A 10551-nucleotide genomic window follows, 5' to 3' on the forward strand; every position below is an offset into this window, starting at 1 on the left:
TGTTTCCAACATGTTTTGCTAATGGTTGATGTTAGAATGGTTATTATATTGGTGTTAGTAGGAAGAAAAGAAAAAAAATGGGTATGTGTGGTTGCCCCTCCCCATTGCCGTGTATTGAGCAAAGAAAAAAAGTTTGGTTCATCTTCCTCCTAGCTTAGCCGATCCTTCAAGAAGAAAAGGGAAGAGTTAGCATTCGGTCACTTGAGCTTGAACTAAGGTATGGAATCCATGTTAGTCTTTGAAATCTTTGCATATATGAAGCTAGTTACTAAGTCCTTTACTTGCCCATGTCAAAATTTTGAAGGTGGTAGTAATACAAGTGTTCGGCCATGGAAGATGTTTAGGGGAAATGGTTGTTGCCTTTATGATTTAAGGAATAATTAGAAATGGGTGAAAGAAACAAGTCTTTGTTCTTGATTCTTCTTGGCCGATTCTAAGGGAGAAAAAGAGAGCAACCATTTGGTTTCTAAGCCATAAATAAGGTGAGAAATTCATATGAATCCTCGAAATTTTAGATGAAAATGAGCTAGTTACCAAGTATTTTTTTTAGGTGACCCATGTTAGAAATTGTGATTTTGGGGTGACTAGAACTTTCGGCCATAATGGTTATTGAGGATTAAGGTTATGTTTCATGCTAAACTTGATGAATCTTGGTGTATGGGTGCTTGAACTAAACGAATGATCAAGTAGATGCATAAATACAAAGTAAGAAGAATCGGCTATTATGTGTAATACTATTGCGAATATGAAAATGTTATACTTGAATAATGTATATGGTTGGAGTTGATAATATGAAAGGAAGGCTTAGATGTGTTTGTTTAAAGAAGGAATTGTTGAAGAATGTATGTGAACTTGGCCAACGATTCGGCTTAGTACATATATGATGTGAAAGTCTTGGAATTTATTTTTGATTTTTGTGTATTATGACCATGTATAATCGGCCACATGAGTAATTTGAGCACTTGATGTTATATTAAAATTCTTGAGCTTAAATATATGGATGTATGTATATGTGGTCATATAATGGCGTTTTGGTTTAAAGGTTGAATGATAAATTATAATAAAGCGAGATGATATGAGATGCCGAATGTGATTGACAAGTAAACATTATTGATAAAAATATTGAATACTTCTACTTGTATTCGTTAAGCTCAAGAGCAAAGGGGAGCTAAATCCGATAAAGGGAAGGAAAAAGTGGTCGAATAGCCGTTGAAGCCGCTCGACGACATCCGAGGTAAGTCCTCAAGAAATGACCCTACTCGAATTATGTGAAATGAAATATGGATGTGTAATGATTATTGATTTATGTGTGTATGAGTATTTGAATGATACCCAGGCTAAGTCCCGAAGGCGATTATGCTAGTGATATGTTTGTGTTTGAGCCTTAGTAACGAAAATGAAATATAGATGTGTAATGATTATTGATGTATATGTGTGCATGAGCAATTGAATGATATCCGGCTAAGTCCCAAGACATTTATGCTAGTAATTATATGCGGTTAAGACCAAGGCAATTGTGCTAGTGACTACATCCGGGCTAAGACCCGAAGGCATTCGTGCAAGTTGTTAAATCCGGGCTAATACCCGAAGGCATTTGTGCAAGTCATTCTATCCGGGCTAAGACCCGAAGGCATTCGTGCATGTGGTTATATCCGGTTGTATTCCGAAGAAGCTTGGGCTGGAGGTGAGCGTTGGTTGCTGTAATAAATTTAATTAGTACGCTCGAAAAGCCCAAAGAATAAGGTATGTTTATATGTGCATTGGAAAAGTCGATATGTTTGAGTAACATTCGCTCAATCGACTAACGAGTTTTCAGCTATTGAATTGGTTGATATCTTGTGAAAGTGTATAATGATGAAGTGTGAAGTAAGTATGATTATGTGAATGTGTATTAATGAAATGATTCATTTGGCTATGTGAATGTAATGCTTTAGTTAAAGCTGATTTTATTGCTTGAGACTTACTAAGCATAAAAAATGCTTACCCGTTGCTTTGGCTCTCTATTTTATAGATTTTGCTCGTTAGCGATCGGATTCGGGATCATTAAAGTCGAAGTCATCTACACTATCAAAGCCTCCATTTTGGTATAATTTTGGTTGAACTTTGAAATGGCATGTATAGGACTACCCTATTGTTGAAGGTCATGTACCTTTCGGTTTTGTGTAAGCTTGGATAGCCATGCGAAAATGGCTTATATACGTTTTTAGTATGATTCTATAATCGTTTGTATGATGATCATTATGGGGTATGGAATTGTTTGAAAAGATTAGCCATTGGAATGGTTAATCGTGATCACACTTTGTGCTATGTATGCAAAAAGGGCCAATTGAATCGTGGAAATCATGAAATAGGTAATGGTTACCTTGAAAACAGATGCTGGCAGCAGCAGTGGTGTGGTTTTGAAAAATCACCAAAATTTGTAGGAATGGTATTAAATAGTGAATAAGTTATGTAAATGAATCTTGATGAGTCTACTTTCATATGGAAGAAACGAAATGGTCATAGGAGTTACATGTTAAGAGATATTAAAGCTATTGTGAGACAGGGCCAGAACGGTTTCTGGGTCCCCTGTTGCGACTTTAAAAATTTACTATAAATTATCCAGAAAGAATTAGAAGTCATGCCTTATATGTGAAGATTCCATTTTGAGTCTAGTTTCATTAGAAACAAACGGCACCAGTATTAAAGCCCTGTACAGGGAGATATTCAAGTTGTAACACGCGAAGGTCAGAGCAGTCGATCCCTGTAACATGGGTGACTTTTACTAATAAACTGTACCAATTGGCCCGACCAAAAATTCTAAAAATAAATCCATGGATGTATATATGAGTCTAAATTCAGGGAAAATTTACGGAATCAGTTTCCGAGTTTTGAAACTCGAGATATGATTTTTAAGGCGACAGTGATGCAGATTTCCAGCCTGTCTGGAAATGTCAAATTGGTGGGTGCAATATGTGGATTTGGCTTGTTAACCCCTCGTGTCCGACACCGGCGATGGTCTCGGGTTCGGGGTGTTACACACATCATGTGTGCAAGAGAGCTACAAGACATTATGATGTATCTAGGTCGCATGGGTGATAGTATGCGTACACCATGTAGACAAGAGAGCTACGGGATATATGTAGCTAGGTCGCATGCGTGGTTCCAGGTGAAGGACACCATGTAGACAAGAGAGCTATGAGATAAAATGGCTAAGTCACATGGGTGGTACTAAGTGTTCACCATGTGTACAAGAGAGCCGAACTATATGATGGGTGGAGCTATGTGCTGAAACCACCAAGTATCGAGGATTGATCCGAAGTGTTCAACAGGAGACTCTCTATGTATTGCTTTGTGAGTTTTGTAATGAATAAGTGCAGGAACTTGATTATGTGAATGATGTGTTCATTAAGTGACCAGGATGTGGTGAGGTTATAAACAAGTAAGTTATACATGAGGATGATTTTATGGTGACCTTGTGATCATGGGCCTATACTTGTGATGTATGAAATGTGGTGAGAATGATTTGTGATATGTATGTTAAAATGAGGTTAATACAAAGAAAGTGTGAAAGAGTGACTTAGCAATAAAACTATTTGAGACAGTAGCAGTGATGTGATTTTGAAAAATAACCAAAAATAGTATAAATTTAATCAGAGACTGAATGAGACATCAAATTAAAGATTAATGAGTCTATTTTCATATAAAAGAAACAGATCAAGAAAAGGAGTTCTATATTTTGAGATATTTATGTTTTTGTGAGACTGGTTCAGAATGATTACGTGATCCCCTGTTCTGAATTTGGAAAATCACAAAAATTTGAATAAAAATAATTAGAGTCTTAAACTTATATTTTTAAAATATGTAATGAGTCTATTTTCAAGATAAATCAACAAGAACATTATCTGAGTTCTCTACTGTGAGATAATTAATTTTTAGTGAAGAGAGGTCAGAACTGTCAGAAAGTGAAATAGGGAAAATTTTAATGAATAAACTGTACTAATTGGATAAACCAAAAATTATGAAAATTTTATGATGGAAAGATATGTGAGTCTAGTTTTAGGGGAAATTTACGGATCTTAATTTCGAGCTCTGTAGCTCGAATTATAAATAATTAAGTGACTATGACTCGTGTGGACAGTTTGATGTGAGCATTTATTAGTAAATTGTGAAATCGTACTTACAAGAATGCTATATACATTAAAGATGTGGAATGGAGAGGAGGAGGAGGAAAATAAATATATGTGGAATACATGGAAACTATAGTATATGAAATATTGATATAATGAAATAAATGATATGTGTTTATAAGAAAACAGATTGAGAATGATATGTATCATGACATGTATATATATATATATATATATATGACTAGTCTCAATGTAATGCTTGTTGGGTATGGAGTTGAATTGAAATGTTTCAGGCAAACATGTCATTTTTCGTATCTGAATTGTGGTATTTTATAAAGATATGATCTAGTTTTAAATATGAATGCTTGATGATTAAGCTGAAGATATTTTGTAAGATGATAATCTTAGTATAAATGTATAAGTGGTACTATAATAAACAAGGTAAAATGAGTATGAGAGACACATGTATGATGACATACAAATGCTATGTTTGTGGTTTAATTGAGAATATTTAATCATTAAATGAATACCATGTTATATCCTTTTGATTTTGTATAAGTGTGTAAGAGATTAAGGTTGACCAAAGCTTGAAAAATAGCCTAGGTATATTCCACACAGGCAGAGACACGACCATGTGTCTCAGCCGTGTATGGATCACGACTTTGGGACACAGACGTGTGGAGCCTTAAAGCATGAAATTTCCAAGATTTTCGTAAGTTCTCGGTTTAGCCCCGAACCCTTTCTAAAGTATGTTTTGGGCTTCGTAGACTCAAATAAGGGACTATGTGTAAGTGAATGAACGTTTTGAAATATGAATGAAATTTTATGGCTCGTATTTTAGTTTAATGTTTGTATGTTTGTCCGGTAACGTCTCGTACCTTATCCTAGCCTCGGGTACGGGTAAGGGGTGTTACACGAAGTCTCATATCGATGCCATATCCCAAATATGGTCTTACACAAAATCTCATATAGATACCGTATCCCAGATATGGTCTTACACTAATCTTAGTAACCCTAATATCATGACATTTATATCCTATCTATTCCTAAGGTTTAACCGGGACTTTCGCTGTATCGAACCTCTATCGGTCATTTCTGTAGTGTCGTTCTCAATAACATTCACATTTTATTTCAAAAATATAGCATTTACCACAATCATATCAAATAGGCAATTATACATATATAATTTAATGCTTATTAAACATACGAACTTACCTCGACATAAAAAATGGCGAAAAGGACCTAACCGTCAAATACGTGTTTTTTCTCTGTTCTAGTTCTGAACCTCTTTTTTCTTGATCTATAATATCAAATTTAGCTTATTTAATCATTATAATATTCAAATCAGCCCAAAATCACATTTTAGAAAAAATTACATTTTTACCCCTAAAGTTTTACATTTTTACATTTTGGTCCCTAGGCTCATAAAATGATTTTCATCAAATTTCTTCATTACCCAAGCCTATCTGAATCTTTATTGTACTCATACTAGTCCATATTTTTCATTAAATCATACTTTTACTACTTATTTTATAACTTTTATAAATAGGTCCTTTTAGGCATTTTCATCGAAAATCACTTAGCAAAAGTCATTTATCATACATCAAACATACATTTTCTACCACTAAACATCAAAATAAAAAAATATCCATCATGGGTAAAATTTTAGACTTTGATTATGTCTTAAATTATTGGTAGAAAAAGATAGATCATGTTGTAAGGATTTCAAAAACATAAAAATCATTAAAAACGGGGCTTGCATGTTAAAACTTGGTTGATAGTGCCTTGCATGTTTGTTTTGAACATAAATATATGGTAAGTTATTTACCGTGTTATACGAACTTACTAAGCATTTTATACTTACTCTGCTTTATTTTCCCTTGTTCTATAGTAATTCAGAAGCTCGTTGGATTGAAAGCATCAGTGGAGATCACTCACACTATCCATTAGCTCATCTTGGTATATTTGGTAAATTAATTATGGTTATAATGGCATGTATAGGCTAATTAGCCAATGTTGGCATGTAAATGTTTGGGTTATAACTAGCCATTGGAATGGCTTGTGATGAACATGTTTTGATATGTATAAATAAGGCTATAACATGTTTGGTGTGTACTTAAATGATTGATTGATAGAAATCATGTTGGCATATTGAAAATTAATTCTAACCTATTTGATAAAAAATGCATATAGATGAATTCGATAAGTAAGTTTGTATATTTAATTACATGATGATAAAGTGTCATTTGAGGTGTTTAAGAGCACATTGTCGTGCATGAGACTTGGTTGACTTGAATTAATTGTTTTAAAATAGCTTGCAAATATGTTTAAGTATTGGTGTAAGAGGAAGACCAATTGGGTAAGAAATGTGGCTTAGAAAATAGTTTGTTTTTGTCCACATGGGCAGAGACACAGGCGTGTGTCTCAACCGTGTGTGACATATGGGCATGTGATCTAGCCGTGTGTCCCCTACATATTAAAAATGTCAAAACAAAATGCTCAGAATTGATCACATAGCCTAGCACATGAGCGTGTGGATTGGCCGTGTGACTACTGCACCCACACACGACCTAGCACACGATGTGTGGATTGGTCATGGAACCCAATTCAGAGAGTTACACGGTCTGAGACACGGGCATGTCCCTATCCGTGTGAGCCACACGACCTGACTACATGGGTGTGTGACCCCTACATCTAGGAAAAATTTTCTGAGTACATGATTTAGTCCTAACTTGTTTTTAATGCATGTTTTAGACCTCGAGGGTTCATATAAGTGACTTTAAGATTGATTTCAAACATGAATACTGTAGGGTGTAAAATATTTATTTATTTATTTAATTTGTAAGCTCTGGTAATGCTTCGTAACCCTATTTCGGCAACAGTTTCAAGTTAGGGGTATTACAATATATTACTCCTTTGAAGATCATGATCATCCCTCAATTGGATGTTGAGAGTGCACCTCACAACTAGACAATGGGGATGAGTTAGTGGTTCCACCAACTCTTCTTCACCATAAAACTCGCCTTCATCATTAACATCATCAATTAATTCGGGCATACCTGGATCTGTTTTATTCGAATTAAAGGTTACTCAACATATTATTTGATCAACAAAAGTCTCGTGTTGGCATAATCACGACTATAGTGCCCACACCCTTTGCACTTAAAACATTCAATTTCACGAGCTCTTTGTTGTTTTGGTGAAGAAGTAGGAGAAGTGGCCTGCTTAGAAGATGTAGAAGAAGTGGGCTGCTTAGACGATGAAGAAGAAAGTTTTGTAAGAGCCCCACTTTTCCACTCAAAAGGTTTAGTCTCATCATGTTTTGGCAACAATTTGTACTAAGCATAAGGAGGTTTCAAATTCTTGAAAGTAGAATTAGAACTCATACTTCTACAATATTGTGATGCGCTAAATGGACGATATTGACATTGTTCAAACTACTGCTCAATCTCAACTCCCTTGTGTACCATGTCCACAAGATCAATGTAGATTTGAAGATTAAGAGCATTGGCTTTCGAAACGTTCAAGCCATCTACGAACCGCACCATTGTAGTCTCATCATCTTCTCGTACATTTTCTCTTTACATAAGCATCTACATCTCCTTAAAGTATTCATCAATAGATCAATTACCTTGAACAAGGCTTTGAAGTCGTCTCTTAATATCCCTATAATAGTGAGGTGGGAAAAAACATTTTCTCATGATTTTGTCAATTGATCTCATGAATTAACATCTCATTCACGATTCCTTTGGCAGTTCAACACAAGTTGAGTCCACCAACTCAATGCACTTTCTCCTCCTCTAGACATCTATATCAACAAAACATGATCTAAATTTTAGCCTCCCAATCACAATATACATATGGGTCATTCTTCCCTTAGAATGGTGCAATGTTGAACTTTGGATTAGCTACAAAAGGCTAGCCTCAATCAAGAATACCTAAAATTTCATCAATGTGACGATATCCTCATCTACCAATATTAGAATGAATACAAATTTGTTCATTATCTCTATCATTATCACTATCTCGAGCACGAGTGTAACAGCTCGATTTTGGGCCTAGTCGGAACAGTGGTTTCGGGACCACATTCGATGAGAAAAAATATTTTTATTATATTTTATGGTCTACGATTTCAAAGAATCATTTTTCGAAAATTTTGACATTTGACACTCAATTTAGTCAAAAGGACTAAATTGTAAAAAGTGTAAAAGTTGAGTTCTACATGTTAGAGGTGTCTAATTGTTATGAAATTTTAAATTGGAAGTCCTTAAATAGTAATTAGCCCATTGGTTAATTTTTTCGACAAAAATGGACAGGAAATAGGTGAAATAGAATATTTTTAAGTTAGGGGTATTTTCGTCATTTAGTAATTAAAATAAATTTAAAACAAAATTAAAAGCCAATTTTTGTCCATCTTCAACCCCATGGCCGAATTTCATAAGGGGAAACCATGGCTAGCCTTCCAAGCTCGATTGTAAGTCCGTTCTAGCCTCGTTTTTAATGATTTTTACATTTTTGAGATCCTCGTAACTCGGTTTAGCTATTTCTACCATTATTTGGAGCTAGGGTTTGTGGTTAAAATTTACCCATGGATGACATACATGTGTTTTGATGTTTTATGGAAGAATATGAAAGTTTGGAGTGTGATAAACAACCTTTACTAAGTGATTTTTGATGAAATTTCATAAAAGGACCTATTTGTAAAAGTTGTAAAATATGTGTAGGAAATGTGATTTAGTGAAAAATGTGGGCTACTATAAGAGGGAATATGAATCAGCTAGGCTTTGGTATTGAGAAAAATGAATACATTTCATTTTACGAGCCTAGGGGAAAATTTGTAAATATGTGAAACTTTAGGGGTAAAAATGTAATTTTGTCATAATATGATTTTTGGACTGATTTGAATAGTATAATAATTTAATAAGTCAAATGTGATATTATACATCAAGAAAAATGAAGCTCGGACTTAGAACGGGGGAAAAACGAGTATTGGACGATTTGGTCCTTTTCGCCATTTTAGGTTGAGGTAAGTTCATATGTTAATAAACGTTATTGATTTGTGTTAATTATGCAATATTATTATATATTTGATTAGATTTTGAAAATTAAAGTAAATGTTCGAATTGAGTAAAAATGCAGGATCGATCACGATCGTTGCGTAGTGAAATATGAATTGACGATAAAAGACCATGGCTAGACCATGGCAATGTGCTAAGTGAAATAAGTCATTCGCATGTAAGACCATATCTATGATATGACATTGTGCTAAATGAAATAAGACCATGGCATCTAAGTGAAATAAGTCCATGGTAATGTGCTAAGTGAAATAAGTCCATGGCATTGTGTTAAGTGAGAAAGTTCCCAATTGAACCTTTGGAATAAAATAGCTTTGGACACAAGTGTGGTACCATGTGAAGGCTACTTTTTGAATATAATAGCTTTGGACACAAGTATGGTACTATGTGATGGCCACTTTGTGAGGAAAGATAGCTTTGGTCACAAGTGTGGTACTATGTGAAGGCCACCTTGCGAAGAAGGTAGCTTTGACTACAAGGGTGGTACTATGTGCAGGCCACCGAGAATCCGTCATTATTCCGATGTGTTCAACTAGAAATGACTAGGTGTAATTGAATATGACTATGTGATGAATAAGTGAAGGTACGTGTGTGTAAACTTATGAGCAATGTGCTCGATATGTGATCGAACTTTGGTAAGATTGATATGGTGTAAGTGTTACAATGAAAGTTACTACAAAGAAAAAATGAAAGAGTGAAATTTAGTAATAAAACAGTTTTGGACAGCAGTAGTTGTGTGACTTTGAAAAATCACCAAAAATGGTAGAAATCTAATTAGGGGTTGAATAAGATATGAAATTAAATCTTATTGAGTTTATTTTCATATAAAGGAAACGGTATAAGCAAAAGAATTTCATATTATGAGATATTTGAATTTTTGTGAGACAGGGTCAGAATGATTTTGAAATCCCTTGCTCTAATTTGGGAAAATCATTAAAAAATTTTAAAACATAATTATGGGTTATAATTTATATGATTAAAATCCTTAATTACTCTATTTTCAAAATAAATAAACAGGAACATCATCTAAATCCCGTATGAGGAGATAATTAATTTTTAGTGAAGAGAGGTTGGAATGTCGGACAGCGAAACAGGGGAAATTTTAAAGAATAAACTATACTTATTGGCTAGACCTAAAGTTATGAAAATTTTATGGTAAGAATATATATGAGTATAGTTTCAGGGAAAATTGGCGGATCTTAATTTGGAGTTCCTAGCTCAAGCTATAAATAATTTAATGACTGTGACTCGAGTAGATAGCTTGAGATGAACAAGAGTAAATAGTGGAACTATGTGCAATTATGATTGTATTATCTTGAGAACATATTGTGAGAATTGGTAGAAGCATGTTAATAAATTTCTTATTA

The 10551-nt window shown here is 34.2% G+C and overlaps 1 long non-coding RNA gene across 1 annotated transcript; it reads left to right on the forward strand.

The window, feature by feature from the left end:
• Positions 1–1625: 1625 nt before the first annotated feature.
• On the forward strand, positions 1626–2348 carry LOC128283690 (uncharacterized). Its single transcript, XR_008274094.1, has 2 exons — positions 1626–1743; positions 2012–2348. It is a non-coding gene; the product is annotated as an uncharacterized LOC128283690 (long non-coding RNA).
• Positions 2349–10551: the final 8203 nt, after the last annotated feature.

The sequence above is a fragment of the Gossypium arboreum genome, chromosome 11 (assembly GCF_025698485.1).
Source record: "Gossypium arboreum isolate Shixiya-1 chromosome 11, ASM2569848v2, whole genome shotgun sequence".
NCBI classification, from domain to species: domain Eukaryota; kingdom Viridiplantae; phylum Streptophyta; class Magnoliopsida; order Malvales; family Malvaceae; genus Gossypium; species Gossypium arboreum.